The following is an 18694-nucleotide window of genomic DNA, read 5'->3' as shown; positions in this document are numbered from 1 at the left end:
AACAAAGCAAGTTTTGAAACAAACTGATAAAATAAAGAGTAATAAGTCACCCGAAGTAGATAGCATTCACTCAAGAGTTCTCAAGAGACTCTACTACAAAACTGCAACACAGCTATCTGTGACACGTAACTTATTGCTTGAATCAGCTTCTGTACCAAAGGACTGGAGAAGAGCTAATGTAACACTGCCTTTTTATAAGGCCCAAGAGGCAATCCTGGCAAACCTAACTACAATACCAGGCAAACTGATTGAAAGCATAGTAAAGAACAGAACGATCAGACTCTGTGATGGGGAAAAGTAAAAAAATGGTATTTGTGAAGAGAAATCATAATTCACCAATCTATTGGAATTCTTTGGGGCAGGGATCAACAAACATGTGGACATGAGTAATCCAGTGGAGAAAGTCCAGCAGAGGGCAACCACAATGATTAGGGACCTGGAGCATATGACCTATGAGGAGTGGTTGAAGGATTTGGACTTATTTAGTCTACAGTAGATCAGTGGTGTAGTGAAGTTTGCAGACTATGCCAAATTATGCAAGATAGCTAAGAGCAAAGCTTACTGTGAAGAGTGACAAAGTGATTTCCCAAAACTAGGTGACTGGACAAGAAGATGTCAGATAACTTGCAATGCTGACAAAGCAAAGTAATACACACTGGAAAATATTGTCCCAACCATTCATACAACATGATTGAGCTTGTATTAGCTGTTATTATTCAACAAAGAGATCTTGGAATCATTGTAGATCGTTCTCTGAAAACACCTGCTAACTGTGCAGCACCTGTGAAAAAAACTGAACAGAATTTTAGAAATAATTAGGGGAGAGATAGACAATAAAACTGTAAAATAATAAGAAAATATCACAATGCTCAAATATAAATCCATGGTATGCCCACATCTTGAATACGAAGTGGAGCCAAGGTGCCCCATACCAAGAAGATCTATTGGAAGTAGAAAAATTCCAGAGAAGAACAAATATATATATATATATTAGGGATACAGAACAGTTTCCATATCAGGAGAGATTAAAAAGATTAGGTCTATTAATCTTAAAAAAGAGATATCTAAGGGAAAGCTGATAGAAGTTTATAAAATCATGAACAGTGTGGAGAAAGTGAATAAGGAAGTGTTATTTATTTCTTCACATAACATGAAAGCCATCCAGTATTATTAATAGGCAGTGAGTATACAAGAAACAAGAGGAAGTACTTCTTCGCACAGCACACAGTCAGCTCATTGCCAGGGGATGTTGTAAAGGCCAGAAGTATAACTGGTTTCAAAAAAAGAATTAAATAAGTTCATGGAGGATAGATTCATAGATGTTTATTAGCCAAGACCATCAGGAATATAACTCCATGTGCCAGATGTCCCTAAACACCTGATTGTCAGAAGCTAGGGCTGGAGGACAGGAGATGGATCTGTCAGTTAATTGCTATGTCCTGTTCAATCCCCTTGAAGTGAATGGCATACGCCAGTGTTGAAAGTCAGGGTATTGAGCTAGATAGACCATTGGCAGACCCAATATGCCCATTCTCAAGTCCTTATGTAGGATGAGCCCTAGAAAGGAAATGGTCAGTGAAGGCATGAAAGAACCTTCACCAAAAGTGATAGAAATAAAAAAAGTGCTACATAGTCCTGTTTTTTGTTTCACCAAAAGTGTTCTTATAGTGCCCTAGCCAGAAGGAGAAACTGGCTTTATCCATGGCAGTATTTTCTAGGGAGGGAGAGAAGCAAGTACTCTCCTTTCCCTTCTTCTTCCTTTTATTATGACTTTACTGCAGCATCAAGCAGAAGATAACAAGATGATATTGATATTATTTGACCTAAAATAGACTAAAATGTCGGTTATTGTCCACTACTGTGTTCACAGAATCATAGAGGATTAGGATTGGACGAGATCTCTGTAGGTTATCTGATCCTAACCCCTGCTTGAAGCAGGATCAACCCTAGCTAAATTATCCCAGCGAGGTCCTTGACAAGCCAGGCCTTAGGAAAGTACCACATTTGCACTGTTACTTTACACTTGTCATAACCTTTATTTATTATTTAAACAAAATTATTAATAGCCATGCTGCTGAATAAACCATGTATGCATTCCATGTATGCATCTCACACAGTTCTCAAGTAGCAATGCCCATATATTTTAAAATAGTACAGACAGATATTTGGCTTAAATAATTTGTGGTCTGAGTATTTAAACACAAAGGCATTAATTTACACACATGCTTACAGAAAATCCCTGGTCAATTGCTGTATGCTTACATGATTACAGTTATCAAAGAGAAGACATATCTTTTGGGAGCTGATATTTCCTATTTTCTTCAGGCAGAAAATATTTTCTTGGCAGGGAAAGTTGTGATTTAGAATTTTTCTGTAAAACCCTGACATATATTTGTGAGTAATTTGTTCTTATTACATCTCAAGGAAGGTAGCTAGAAGTTCTATTTATTTTTTTAAAGATAGAAATGTAAATGTTCTTTTAAGGTTTTACTATTCCTCAGGTGAAATAGTAAATACATATCCACCCTGAAATAGTTGGAAAAACAATTTATTTTATTGTCTTAAAGTTTTTAAACATTAGAATAAAGTAATTAGAAGGCATAGCCAAAGCACAGATATCTTGTTACAAGAGATCTTGTCACAGTATTTTTTATTGCATCACATATGCAAGTTTCATGCTTGCCAAAATCATGGTGAAAATATAGGCTATCCCTTTCCTAGTCTAAGAGTTCTTAAAGGTGAAATCACTGCATACTGATTATATTTTGTCATATTGCTGATGCTCAGTGCTGTGTACTTCTATACTACAAGTTCTCTGTCTTTGAAGCTCAGACCCATAAGAGGTGGTTTCTTATTTAACTCTTTCCAAAGAGTTACTTTTTTGCAGCCAAGAAGATAAATTCTATAATTAAAGTATTAAGTTTTCATTTTTCATACTCTCTATAATGGAGCCAAGGGAGGATTAAGACTTTCTAATAAAAACAAGAGTTTAAAATAAGAGTTGCATTTATTTTTCACACCATCTAAACTGTTCATTATCAATTTAGATTCTATGCACTTTGGGTCAGTTCCTATCTCATAAATCCTGTTAAGCCTGTTAGTGTGTGCCTAACACATTTCTGAGTGTTGTCTAAATATCACGAATAATAATACTATTACATAACAATTAATTTGATACAGAGTGTTCTTTGTCCAAAAATAAGTGCTTATAAGAATGTATTCCTTCTACCTTGCAACAGTCCTGGGAGGGAGCTAAAATTAGCAGTGATGTCAGGATCAAAACAATATTCCGTATAAAGAAGGCAAGTGATTTGTCCAAGGTAAGACTGAACTCTTTTGTCATGTAATCGATAGAAAGAGATCCTCGGTTTCCTTTGTGACTCTTGAGTGCCTTTGTCACCTTGTAATCTCCTGTGTTAGACCCAGAAGTAGAGCCAAGTCCTCCCGCTGGAGTGAATGGAAGTTTCTGATTGTCTAAGTTCCTGTAAGGAGTGGAGTCTTTGGTGAGATATACTAACTGTTTAGCCTAGGAAATTAGGATGAAAGGTTTTTTGAGTTCCATTGTTTCTGAATAAACGCTCTAGGCTTTTGAATTGCAATTGCAATGATCACATCTTCCTGTTTTTCCTAATGAAATGTACACCTATCAATATCTATCATAGACATTTGGAATTTGGCCATCACCATTACATCTAGATAGTAGTGTTTCAGTTAGGATATAAAACCAACAACAATTACAGTAGCTGCCACAGTGAATTGTATAAAAGTGTTCACCTCTCATCTGATGGGTTGGTCAGCAGAGTCATGTGGGCAATGTTACAATTTTATCAACATGGACTGAAATTCTCATTGCTATATTCTGTATGTCAAGTATTTTATATGAACTGTGCAGAGTGTGTTAGGCGCATTATTTTGATCCTGCTAATTTTCTTCAAGTTGTCACACTGAATTAATAATCACAGACAGTGAAATCATACCTGATATTATTAGTCAGGATGTAATTCTACCATCATTTAACAGCTTTGCATATTTGTTGGGGTTACTTTTTATGCAATGTCATAATCTATATAAAGAACAAGGGATCAAAATCAGATAAAATAAGAGCTCTTTATTGAGTATAAAACAGCGTAACTCCATGGTAGTCAGTAGAGTTGTACAAGGCTCAAGATCTGACCTATAATTGTAAGCAGCTTTACTTAATAGAACCTTTTGAGGGCCCTGTAATAGATATTGACAGTGAAAAATCATCTGTGAAAGTAATTTACCAGTAGCAGAATATGCTATCCATCTAATAAGGTCTTGTCCCACTAATACATGATGGGAGTTTATCTAATCAAAAAGATAAATTAAAATTGGGTAATGTGACTCTGGTACAGTGTGGAAGTGGGGTTGGGGAGAGGGGGAGCTGATTACTTTTAAAAAAATGTGGCACTTGTGGACAAAACATACATTTTGCCTGTGAATTGTATGGACCTAATCACAGTCACAGATTGACATTGCCATAAAGATTGTTGAGCTGCACCTTAGGGTGCATCTACACTGCAGGGCTTAACTCAGAATAAGCTACGCAAATGGAGCTATGTCAATTGCGTCGCTTATTTCAAAATAGCTCATTTAGAAATTGGGAGCGTCTACACAGCACTTATTTTGAAATAGAGCCCTCTTCCTCCAACTTCCCTTACTCCTCGAATAATGAGGGTTTCAGGAGTCTCAGTAAGAAGTCCTCCAGCTTGATAGGGTTTTGACATTATTTCTAAATAACACTACTTACTGTGAAATAATGTTACTGTGTAGACATACCCCAAGATTGTTTAATGAGAGGATCAAATGACAGAGAGAGCGAGAGACAGACAGACAGACAGAAAGACAGAGAAATATACCTGAAGGGGAAGTTCAAGAGAGCCATGTGCCCATCCACACTCGCTCACTGACCTCACACAGAAAACAGGTAGTCATGGGAAGAAAAAGAAGGCAAGATTTAAAGTGAATAGAGAAATATAAGATTTCTAGAGTGCCTCTTACTCTAGGTCCATAGAGTTTTGTGTCTTGTCTGTGGAAGCAGCTAGCCCCAGATGCTTCAGAGGAAGGTAGAAGAACCATGCAGTAGGCACACATGGGACACTTGCATCCAACATTACAGGTGAAATTCTGGCCATGTTGAAGTCAGAATTTCACTGTATGTCTCATTCTAATCTCTAATATGTAGGTTATATCTACACAGCAAAGTTATTTCAAAATAACAGCCATTATTTCGAAATAACTTTCCTAGCATCTATACAGCCAAATCTCTATTTCAAAATTAATTTGACATAGCGGAGCTCTAATTTCGAATTTGGTAAACCTCATTCAATGAGGAATAACGCCAAATTTGAAATAGTTAATTCGAAATAATCTCTGTGTAGATTTTGTGTGCATTTTGTGTGTAGACATGTTATTTTGAAATATCTTATTTCAAATTAACTATTTCAAAATAAGATATTTCAAAATAACGCTGTAATGGAGACATACCTTAGAGATTGGCTTGAGCATAAAGCCCAAGGTGTAATAAAACAGTCAACCTGATTTGTTGGGTTGTTTATTTGCATTGTTTAAGAACTAAAATGAGTAGGCCACTCTGCAATATGAGATAAGTCCTCATAGACCTCATGTGAAGCCCATAGTGGTCAATAAAGTCTTTCGATTGATTTCAGCGGGCTTTCATTCAGGCTCCTATATTTTAAAGAAGGAGCTAGCAAACCAGCCGCTATGAGCTTTTGGATCACTTTGGACCAGATTCTGCTATCTTTATTGATGCTGAGTAGCACCTGCCTTCATGTGAAGTTCAGTGGGGCTACTCGTGAAATAAATAATTACTCCTTGTGAGAAACTATGACAGAATATCTTTCATCGGTTTATTTTTCTCTTAAATTGTAAGCTCCTCTTTACAGATACTCTCTCCCTATGCTACTGTGCTAGTAATGTGCTTATCACCTTTTGGGTATCATTGCAGTATATAATTATTAACACTGCTGGTGATGTGTGGATTCAACATACTTTGTGTAACTCAAAGTAAAGAGGGCATTTTTCAATAAGCCATGTTTTGCAAAAGTGCTCATAGCACCATTTAAGATTTAGCTTTCCTTTCCTATGTTTTCAGCTCAGATTTTTAAATTCTGGCTTGCATTTCAACTCTAAGGATAGGGAAGAAAGACAAACTTTTCCCCATTGGTTTTTATCCTCTTACTTTATTCGGCTTGTTCATTTTGGGTTACTAAAATGTAATTTGCTCTCTCTAGCAATGTGATTGATGATTACAATGTCTACCTTCCCTCACTTTGTTGGAAGATCAGAGTTCTCTACTTCAAAACGACAAAAGATGAGAAGCAGGTGCTGTCATTTTTCATTTTTTATTAGCCATAGATTTTTTTAAATGAAATGACTCTGTTCTTACTTTGGAATTTTGGATGATAATTCTGTTGCATTTTCTGACACTTGACTGGCTTATAGCTAGGACATAAGAACCATTAATTTGAAATGCTGTCTGGAGAGCATGTGGTGTATTTCTCTTGAAGATATTTTTTCAGTTTGTGGGCCTTGGATTCTCATCATTAAAAATCACTCTGTATGTTGTGTTTTTAGTTATTTATCTTTTATTCTTGTAGGTGTACAAAGGGGGAGAAGTCTTACAGGTAAAACTGGATGAAAATGTATGTTTTATTATTGGCTTTGTTTAGTTAATGGAAATTATCCCATTGGAATTAATTGATGAAAGAAATGTTTTAAAAATATTTTCTTACTCTTTGAGAATGTAGTTTTACTAGCTAAAAATGGATTCCTAATTTCTGTTCTCAGATTCTTATATAGGAATTTGGGACCATACACTCTGCTTTACACCGGGTGAGAATTGGGTCCATTTTCTTTCTTTGTAATTGTCCTATGCATGAAAGACTCCCACATCATCTCATACCAGAAGACTGATTTAAGTAATTAAAACTGAAATGGAGATCTGTTGGCAGGGGGTTTCATTAATGAATTGAAAGAGTAGAATTTACTTCACTTCAAAGAAAAGAGACAAAGGACACTCTCTACTTATCGAATAACGATTTTTAGACATTAACACCACTGTTGTTAAATCACAGGAGGCAGGAAGCAAAAAAACAAAAAACAAAAACCCTCCATGTATTTATGAGAGGCATGAAGCAGGAGCTTCATAAATTTTAAAAAAGACAGTGGCGAGTGCTGATTTTCTTTCCAGCATTGAAAGTGAGCCAACAGCAAATGTAATAAGCCAGGTGCAAGTGACCCTTTCAGTTGGTGCCCCAAAAGACAAGTTGTATCAAGTGCCCCTAAATGTAGACTCAAGTCTGAATAATTGTTCTTGTCCTTTCCTTTGTTATGTACTGGGGACTAGAGCTGACCAAAGGACAATTATGAATTTGTTTTCATTTTGCATCGGCACTGGAAACAAACATTTTGAATTTTTGGTGTTTGTGAAAATTGAATGGTTTTGAAATGTCTGTTTTGAGAGTGAGGAGTGAGACCTGAGCTTTTGATTTGGAGTAGTGTTTTTAATTACAGAGTGGAGGCCCGAATCCGAGTTTCCTACGTCCTAGGCTTCTAATCACAACGCAACAGAATGTAAGAGAATCTCTCTCTCTATCCCCCATGTCCTGCTTTCTTTACTGTCAGTACTAATATATTTCTGTGCTACTGCGTTTTGCTGAAATTATTTCAATAGGCTGGATTGGGGATATTTATTTTCTGTTATCAATGTTTATTTTCTGTTTGAATTTCTAGGACTAGTTTTGTCCTTGATCTTTTGATTATGTCACCAGAAGAAGGTATGTCCTAGATTGTGCTAAGTATTTGAGTTATAAGCTTGAATCTCAGCACATCAGGACTCAGGAGGTAAAACCTGCTGGCCTTTACCTTTTGGGAGAGGATGGCTGAGTTGGGCTGGTTCTATGTTATATTCTTCTGCTCTAGTTGTTTAATCAATATGATAGCCTCATACGAATATCAATTTCACATACTTTATTTTCATTTTGACTCACTTATATAATTACTATTTGGGTTGGTTCTTCTCTACTACAGCTGGGTAAATACAGTTAAAAGAAGGGGGAAGAGTATTTGCAAACACTGTCTGAAATATTAAAATGAAAATGGGCTTTAACAGAACTCCCAATCCCTTTCCGTTGCTTCTCCTGCATATTTGTCTGAACAAATGTTTGTTCATAAAAATATTTGCAGAGAGAAGGGGGTTATAAATACTTGAGTCTTCAGGTTGAGTTATTCATGTGAAAATCTTGCATGTTCTTTGTGGATTTGGGAATAATTCATTCAAGGACCATTAAAAAGCCATGTGACTTGGGTGACTGATCATTCAGCACAAAAGATAAAATTATGATTAGTGAGTACAAGAAGCAACAGTCACAATGACTAGTTAGCTAGCAATCCCGAGGCTAATATACATTTGCATGATCTGCTTCTTGAATAATTCTGAATAACACATTTGCAAAAATGTAAGTTTTTTGCAGTTCATTTATGAAGAGAATAGGGCAAATTTCATCCAATAAAGTATTCATGGTGACTAGTTAATCCAGCTATAATCTCTACTTTATGCCTATATTATCTTTGTTCCATATCATTATATTTAAAGAGGAATAATAATGAAGCTTTAGAAAAGCCTCTGGAGCCATGCCCTGATGTATTTTGCTGAATTTACCAGCAGTGTCTTACGTTTTGTTTAAGACAGTCTGTGCATTGCAATAAAAACTGAATGCAACCTCATGACTCATTGACATTGAAAACAAATTTGCCATTGACCTCTATGTGACCCCACCATTGGCAACAATGGGACAATTTGCTTCCTAATGACTAACTCCATTGGTAGAAAAAAAACAAGAAAAGGGGTTGCATTTGGGTTTTTTTTTAAACAAATCATTGGCTGGCAGACTGAGAATGCATTTTGGCAGGCAGAATGGAAAGTGTTCTGAAGAAGTCCCCAGATAAACTGCATTTCAAATTTGCTCCTTGGCTGCTCTTCTACTATAAACAGCAACATTTTATCTGGCAATAGATTTCTACATCCCCATGCAAAATGCTGGTGCAACATGCACTTCCCTGAGTGATCGATGACTTGATGTCTGGTTGGCAGTCGGTTTCAAGCAGAGTGCCCCAGGAGTCAGTTCTAGGGCCAGTTTTGTTCAACATCTTTATTAATTACCTGAATGAGGGGACAGATTACACCCTCAGCAAGTTTGCAGATGATACTAAGCTATGGGGAGAGGTAACTATGTTGGAGGGTAGTGATAGGATCCAGAGTGACCTTGACAATTACTATGCAAACGTCATGCCCACAGACGGCATTAGGCTGTCCAAATGGAATGGCACCATAGACTCCCTAGTCCCCCCATGACAGATGGTCTTCCTTGGCTGTAATATCTGCTTTTACATAAAAGATGAGAAAAGAGGCAACACTCCTCTTGAGGCACTATGCTTCCCTGGGACCTAAAGACCCAACACAGTCTGGGGTTTTCAAAGATGAGGAGGGAGTCAGGCACCCAGAATTCTCTGAATTTCTATGGAAGTTGTATGTGTAATTCCCTTAGGCACCTTTGAAAATCCCACACTTCGGCCTGGATATGGACATTGGGAAGTAGGTGGATGAGATATACCTTGACTTTAGCAAAGCTTTCTATATGGTTTCCCACAATATTCTTGCCAGCAAGTTAAGGAAGTATGGATTGGATAAATGGACTGTACGATGGATAGAAAGTTGGCTAGATTGTTGGGTACACTGGATAGTGATCAATGGCTTCATGTCTGGTTGTCACTTGGTTTCAAGTGGAGTGCCCCAAGGATCAGTTCTAGGGCTGGTTTTGTTCAACATTTTTATTAATGACCTGGATGAGGGGATGGATTACACCCTCAGCAAGTTTGTGAATGACATGAAGTTAGGGGGAGAGGTAGATATGTTGAAGGGTAGGGATAGGATCCAGAGGGACCTAGACAAATTGGAGGATTGGCCAAAAGAAATCTGATGAGGTTCAACAAGGACAAGTATAGAATTTTGAACTTGGGGCGGAAGAATCTCAAGCATTGTTACAGGCTGGGGACCAACTGGCAAAGTAGCAGTTCAGCAGAAAAAGACCTAGGCATTAAAGTGGATGAGAATCTGGATAAGAGCCAACAGTGTGCCCTTGTAGCCAAGAAGGCTAATGGCATCTTAGGGTGCATTCGGAGGAGCAATGCCAGGAGATCCAGAGAAGTGATTATTCCCCTTTATTTGGCATTGGTGAGGCCACATCTGCAGTATTGCATCCAGTTTTACCTCCCCCTTCCAACACTATAGAAAGGATATGGACGCATTGGTGAGGGTCCAGCAGAGGACCACCAAAATGATTAGGGAGCTGGCGCATATGACCTACGAGGAGTGGCTGAGGGATATGGGCTTATTTAGTCTGCACAAGAGAAGGGTGAGGGGAGATTTGATAGCAACCTTCAACTTCCTGAAGAGAGGTTCCAAAGAGGATGGAGAGAAGCTGTACTCGGTAGTGGCAGATGGCAGAACAAGGAGCAATGGTCTCAAGTTACAGTGGGAGAGGTCTAGGTTGGATATTAGGAAAAGCTATTTCACTAGGAGGGTAGTGAAGCACTGGAACAGGCTTCCTAGGTAGGTCAAGGAATCTCCATCCCTGGTGGTTTTTATGTCCTGGCTTAACAAAGCTCTGACTGGGATATTTTAATTGGGATTCGTCCTGCTTTGGGCAGGATGTCAGATTTTATGACTTCCTGAGGTCATAGGATTCTATGATTCTATTATTCTAATTCTGTGCCTTCTGGATCAGACCCCTGAGAGAGAAACTAATGGGCTTGTTAGAAGAAACCTCCTTGTAATTCCCAAGGGCCATATAGAAGATGGACATGGTTCTGTAACTTGGCTGCTGATGATATTGATGAGAATGCCATGGTTGCATGGAGAGCTGCATAGTGAGTAGTACCCTGAATTTTAAAATACTGTCAGAGTACTGAATACGGGCTGGGATCCTCTGATATGCAATATCCTGAACTTGCAGAGTACAAATATAACACAACATTTCAATACCAATGGAGACTGGTAGATCTAGTTTCCTGTCTGCCACTTCTATCATTGTTTTTCCCATTGATAACTTATGGTGTCATTTGAAAAGTCACTTAAGAATATGTATCTATTAATGGTATGTCACTTTAACAGACTAGAAAGCATATTTAAAGAGACAGCTTTATTAGCTGTTATTCTGCCTTCGCACCTCAACACTGGTGTGCTTTATACTCATTAATCAAATCCTCTGGTACCTGTGTCATATGTGATGGAAGTTGACAGATAAATATACGCCCAAGAAGATGATTTTGATTATGCCAGGCAAGTGAGTTCCCTTTATTTAGTGATAAAGACACTAGTTATCTCTTGAAGAAAGACACGCTGTAGATTAGATACACTAGCTGGATTTAGAACCAGCACGGCAAGTTATTCCCAGGAGAAAGCTAGTGGCTGACTGCTTACTTCTAGCATCAAATTATTGCAGATAACAATGATGAAAAGGTGAGAGGACCTGCATCATTTATACAAAAATATAAAGCCACGAGTGCAGATTTTTCTAGTAAATAGCCTGTACCAGAATTTGACAATTTTTACATTAGTATTATTATTTTAATGCAGATGACAGGGTCAGAGTTTTAGAAGGAAAGTATAATTATGAAGAATAAACTGATGACTGCTATGTTTGAACCATATCACAAAAGAGGCAATGATTAATCTGCTTTTGCAGCTTGCTCCCAGATGTCCAGTGCCTGCTGGGTTTTGCACATGGAAAACATGATAGGATGCTAATGAAGTTTACAGTTTTTAAGAAACCAAGCAAAAATATGCCTAGACTCCAGCTACTTCTATCACTGACTATATTCTACAAAAACAAGAGTGTAGCCCTTTGTCCCATTTGCAGAAATAATGTGTTAGATATTCTAGATGATGTTATTAGATGATCCACATTTTATGGAATCCAGCTGATTAAATAGCATTTCTTTAGATTAGATCATCAAGTGACAGGATTAAGAAATACTTATTTTCTTCCGAGGGGCTACTTCAGTGTATAAATGTATTACCCATTGACACTGCAATGAATTCAAATAAATACGTCAATCCATTTGATATGTTGTTTCTTCAGTATCATCTATCAAAGAGTACAACTCTGACAGTATGGAAATGCCCAGGATTATTCTTCAATACTCACAAACATGGGAATTTATGAGTTTTATTATGGTGTGTGTTTATTTTTGCATTAAGAGAATGTTAGTGCTTCTGAGAGGCGACAACCAGAGAGGCCACCAAACAGCCATTTTATGGTTATGAGATTGTCCTGAATTATCCCAACCACATTAGGGATTATTGGGATTCTGGAGTAGGGCCTCTGAGGAGTATCATTTCTATTTATGTGCTTTCTCTACCAGCAAAGAGAAAGAAAGTTGGTGAAGATCTTGGATGGAAGGACAGTGGGGAACAGTAAATAAGGGTCAGGCTTTGACTTGAAGAGTAGGATGCTTGTGGGATTTATATTGAACTTCACCCCTCTTGCCAGTTTAGCAAGGGCAAGGGTCAATAATAGACCCCGCATTAAGAAAGGCACACAATCTGCTTCCCCTTAGGGGAGATGGGCCACAAATCACCCCAAAGACCCATGGAATTAGATGCAACACCCAAACAAAAGATGAAATGTGTGCAATCCCTGCATAGTCAGGAGTACAGATGGGGTTGTTCCAGGGTAGCATGGTCTGTCTGGCCTGAATGGAGCACTAATAAGTTTTTACATCAGTATGTACAATATGTATCCTGAACATAGGCTTGTGAATGCAGGAGTGTTCAAATGTGCCCACATGAGACAGATTCTTTTTGTCTTCCCAAAGGTCTAGCTACTAAAATGAGTCAGAAAACCCAACTGCTTATTTAGCTGAAACGTTAACCTAGTGTTCATATGTTTCATTTCTCATCCAATTTATTTACAATGAATTAATTAATAAAAGGTGGTCAGGGATTTCTTTTTACATCACACAAAATCTCCCTCACTGGCTTCATTTTTAAATTTTTAATATCCATCAAGAAAAAAGTCCTGCTTTTCTCCCCAAGTGTAGAATTTACCACCGTATATACTTTTTCAAAGCCCAGGACAGGGAACAGTCAGTCCTGCACCAGAGACATGTTTAAGGTTCAGTGTCTTGAAAATAAAACAGAAGAGCACAAACAGCAGTATGTAGCCTCGGCTTGTGTGAAATTTCACAGCTTCATTAAAGTCAGCAGAGCTATGATAATTTGTATTAACTGAAAATTTGCCCCAATATCTTCAAAAAGGGAGAATCGGTTTCCCAATGGAATAGATATTCATACTTCATCCTTTGTTCTCCAGCTGGGTCGTAACATCTAGGGGAAAATTCCACCAATTAAGCAGCCCAGAAGCTGACCCCCTATTAGATGGGTTCATCAAGTCTGTTCCAACATTGAATTCATATACTGTCCACTCTTCACAGCTGTGCAGGAACGGACCAAATGGTGATGGATCACAACAAGCAACTGTTAGACTACCAGTCAAACAAGAACATTTAGCTCTAGAAAATCCTGAGATAGTGGTCTTAAAAATTTCAACACCACAATGTGTAGAAATACTAGTTTAGGTCATGTTAGAGATTTCCTAAATTATATTTGTTAAATTTTTCTTTCTCACTGCAGCCTTGACAATTCATATTGGGGTACTAAGGGAAGTATGGCTTTACATATGCAGTGTGTGTAGAGGGGTATATGTGGAGGGTTAATACTACCTTCTCTAAAACCAATAATTTTTTTAAAAAAATTATTAAAACATTTCTAAAACCCAGTTCTTTCTGTAAACTGCATAGGATATATAGAAGATCTGAATGTGGGGTTAATTTGTTTTTACCATTACTCATTTGGGCTTGCAGAAACAGTTAGCAAACCTGAGTACTCTTATGATAAAGCTTTTATACCACAGTATTTTATTTCCAATATCTCTATTTCATATTTATCTGCCTCTACTTACAGATAGCATGTGCATTATGAATAATTTTTGTGAATTTAGTGCCATAATCTTCATTTGGCTCTCCATATGGTTGATAGTTCTAATAATTATTGACAGGCTGAAGAGATTCAGAAACTTTCAGATGCAAGCAGCTGATACAGCTGAAGTTTTCCTTTCCAGAAAAAACCTCATTGCTAGACCACAAAATGAAGGTGTTTCTGTGACACTGCTGAAAACTGGCCCTTTCTGATTGACTGTCTGTGATGTTATTTTCCCAAAGCATCTTGGGAATGATATTACCTCACTGTAGTCTGTCACAGCTGCAGGCTCATATGCTGAGTCTTACAAATTGATTTTAATTTTGGTTTTAAGTGGTGTTGCATCAACATGCAGCAGAAATACAAATTAAATCATTCTAAGGGTTAAGTACCAGACAGATTTAAAGATCCACTTATTACCTCAGAATAGTAGTTTAGTTGAGGGCTTTCAGCAACTCATGTACTTGAACCCCTAGATTGGGACCTGATACAATAGCACTCTATTGCCATGTACTAACATGGACATTCAATTCTCTAAAAATCTAGTCCTGACAGATGGTGGTAAGCAATAACGAGTCTCGCTAGAATCAGCGGGAGTTATAGGTGGACCTTAACTCTCAGAATCAGATACCAATGTAGTAAGGTAATTTGTCTAAAGAGCTGGCAGTCATATCCAGCTGGTGATGTATGCTGAGAGGATCATCTAAGCCAAGAAGACAGATAAATGTCACTAGTATTCAGTTTGGGTATGTCTACACAAGCCCCCTAGTTCGAACAAGGGTGGCTAATGTAGGCATTTGAAGATGCAAATCAAGCCTGGGATTTAAATATCCTGTGCTTGATTTGCATCTTCCCGGCCGGTTGCCATTTTAGAAATTTACAAGTCCGGACTAATTGCCCGCATCTACACGCGGCCGGGACCCGGTATTTTGAATTAAAACCCTAAATCGAACTACCTGTTAAACCTCCTTGCAGGAGGAATAATAGGTAGTTGGATTTAAATCCCGGGCTTGATTTGCAACTTCGAATGCCTACATTAGCCTCCCTAGTTCGAACTAGGGGGCTAGTGTAAACATACCCTTTCTGATATGTCCCTATTCTGACTTCCTTGAGCCACCATCTCTGAAAGGTGAGTTTCTCTATAAGGGTATGTCTATACTACAAAGTTAGTTGGAACTAACGGACGTTAGTTCCAACTAACTTTCATAGGCGCTACACTAGCGCTCCGTTAGTTCGAATTTAATTCAAACTAACGGAGCGCTTAGTTCGAACTAGGTAATCCTCATTCCACGAGGATTAAGCCTAGTTCGAATTTACTAGTTCGAATTAAGGGCTGTATAGACCCTTAATTCGAACTAGTGGGAGGCTAGCCCTCCCCAGCTTGCCCTGGTGGCCATACTGGCCAACACTAGGGAAACTCATCTGTCCCCATCCCAGCCCCGGACCCATTAAAGGGGCACGGGCTGGCTACGGTGCCTGTGCCAGGTGCAAGCCTCCCAGCACCCAGCCAGCAGACCCTGCACCTGGCACGGCTCGAGCCACCTACCTGATGCCCCCCAGCCCTCTGCCTCTTCCCGGGACCAGGCTGGCAGCTCCCGGGAGCTTGCCCGGGACCGCAAGAGGCGGGCACCCGCCTGGGCTAGAGCGGACATCGCAGACCTCGTCCACGACCTCCGCACTAGGCACAAGAAAGTGGCCGGCTTGGGCAGGAGAGATGCCAGCCTGGCCACCCAGGAGGAGGTGTGCATGAAAATCAAGGTTGTCCACTGAGACCCCCGACCCTGAGCCCTGAGCTTACAATGGCCGTCCTGAGTCAGACCAAAGGTCCATCTAGCCCAGTAGCCTGTCTGCCGACAGCGGCCAACCCTAGGGACCCTGAAGGGGATGGACCGAAGACAGTGACCAAGCCATTTGTCTCAGGCCATCCCTCTCCAGCCTTCCACAAACCTTAGTCAGGGACACCACTCCTACCCTCTGGCTAATACCACTCCATGGACCCAACCTCCATGACTTGATCTCACTTCCCTTTAAACTCTGTTCTAGTTGTAGCCTTCACAGCCTCCTGCAGCAAGGAGTTCCACAGGTTGACTCTTTGCTTTGTGAAGAGCAACTTTCTTTTACTAGTTTGAAGCCTGCTACCCATTCCTTTCCTTTGGTGTCCTCTAGTCCTTCTTTATGGGAACTAATGAAGAACTTTTCTGTATGCACCCTCTCCACCCAACTCCTGCTTTTAGAGACCTCTATCCTGTCCCCGCTCCGTCTCCTCTTTTCTAAGCTGAAAAGTCCCAGTCTCTTTAGCCTCTCCTCATATGGGACCTGTTCCCAACCCTTGGTCATTTTAGTTGCCCTCCCCTCTCCCAACCTCTCTCTTCCCCTCTCCCACCTCCTTTTCCCAGTCTCCCCCAGTTTTGTTCAATAAAGACAGATTCAATTTTTGAACACAATTGTCCTTTATTTTGTACATCAAGAAGAGGGGCTAGGGAAGGGTAAGTGGAAGGAGGTGAGGAAGGTATGGGCTATGCGCCCCTGATGGGGAGGACTGGGCTGGCTCTGCGAGCTTTTGGGGTGGAAGCTCTCCTGCAGCCCCCCAATTGCCCCCTCTCCCCAGATGGCAGCCTGCGGCAAGTGCAGCCGGGCTGATGGCCGAGTGCTGTGATGTGCCCAGTGTGGGTACTCCAGACAATCCAAGCCAGGACTGCTTTACAAGCAGGGCACCCCTGAGAACTGTCTGTCCAGGGTGGGGGTCGGGACCCTTTAAGCGCAGCCCTCGGCTAGCCTGAGACAGCATCTCCACGCGCTAAGTCCTCCTCTGATGCCCTGCCGGCACTGCTTCCGGCCATACTTAAGCCTGGTTCAGGGTCCACTTAATGTGGACATGCTAGTTCGAATTAGCAAAACGCTAATTCGAACTAGTTTTTTAGTCTGGATGCATTAGTTCGAATTAGCTTAGTTTGAATTAACTAATTCGAACTAAGTTAGTTCGAATTAACGTTGTAGTGTAGTCGTACCCTTAGTGAGGATTTGGTAATGCTATTTTCTTAGCTTACTTGTTCTGGTTATCTCCATATTTACTATTGAATTAAATCTTTTTAGCTATGTAGTATCATCATCATCATCATCATCATCATCAACAACAACAACAACCATGGGCTCAATTCCTGTTAGTTTCTTATGCCTCCCTCTCTATTTCCTTCCATCTTTCCCTGTCAAGTGCAGAGTGGCTTAGTTTCTGTAGACTAGCTCCGCACCAATCTACTATATCATCTACCCATTCTCTGTGGGGTCTGTCTCTCCTATTCAAACAATCCATTATTCTGAATACCAAGGTCTTAACTTTTCGCTTGTTGTTCATTCTGCAGATATACCCGAATAGCTGTAACTTCTGTTGTATAACCTTCTGCAATAGGATCTCTTTTGACTGTATCTTCCTGTATAATTCCTCATTGGTGACCTTCTGCATCCATCTGATTCTCAAGATCCTTCTATAACAACTCCTCTTGAATACCAATATCCTTCTCTTTGAATCTTTCGTTATCACTCATGTCTCACATCCGTACAACATGCTGCTAAATACACATGTTTTCAAGATGCTCAGATTCATTCCTAAGCTAATCACTTTACATTTCCTAAATATCACACTTATAAGTTGTACAGCACACACCTTGCCCTGCTTGGTTGAAGTTAGGCTCCCAAAGTCTTTTTTTTTTCTGGCTAACATAGGGTATGTCTACACTACCCCGCTAGTTCGAACTAGCTGGGTAATGTATGCATACCGAACGTGCAAATGAAGCCCGGGATTTGAATTTCCCGGGCTTCATTTGCATAAGCGGGGAGCCGCCATTTTTAAATCCCCGCTGGTTCGAACCCCGTGTAGCGCGGCTACACGGGGCTTGAACTAGGTAGTTCGGAATAGGAACCCTAGTCCGAACTACCTAGGTCGAGCCCCGTGTAGCCGCGCTACACGGGGTTCGAACCAGCGGGGATTTAAAAATGGCGGCCCCCCGCTTATGCAAATGAAGCCCGGGAAATTCAAATCCCGGGCTTCATTTGCACGTTCGGTATGCATACATTACCCCGCTAGTTCGAACTAGCGGGGTAGTGTAGACATACCCATATAGGCCAGTTATAGTATAGTTTCTTGTGTACCCTTGAACACAAATGTAACTCTAACTGGCCCTACCTTTCTCTACAATTGAACAAGCATAGTTAGCTTCATGCAGAAACACTAGTTTGCATCATATTCTACCTCTGACACGTCCACTCAACCCTAGCTTGCTGGCAATTGATCCAAGAGTTTTGCACTTATGTTTTACAACGTTGCTTTTCATGAAAACTGAGGGTACTCAGCAGCTCACAGGATCAGAACCATTTGTTGCATTTTTTTAATCACTGAAAAGTCAAGCAAATGATAGTTCAGAGAAAATTGTCTATGTTATAGTAATTTGTTAAAAAGTTTGGTCATGCTGCTCTAAAGTGCTTGTTTTCTTAATTTGGAAACAATGAAACATCTGTGTAACCATAGACCTGTGAGAAGACTTACATATACGCTTAACATTATATATGACAATATGCCCACTGATTTCAGTAGGACTACTTGACTATGTCTACACT

The sequence above is a fragment of the Pelodiscus sinensis genome, chromosome 13, assembly GCF_052426305.1.
Source record: "Pelodiscus sinensis isolate ZL-2025 chromosome 13, ASM5242630v1, whole genome shotgun sequence".
Classification (NCBI taxonomy): domain Eukaryota; kingdom Metazoa; phylum Chordata; order Testudines; family Trionychidae; genus Pelodiscus; species Pelodiscus sinensis.
The sequence above is the reverse complement of the archived record's forward strand: the minus strand, read 5'-3'. Positions refer to the sequence as shown.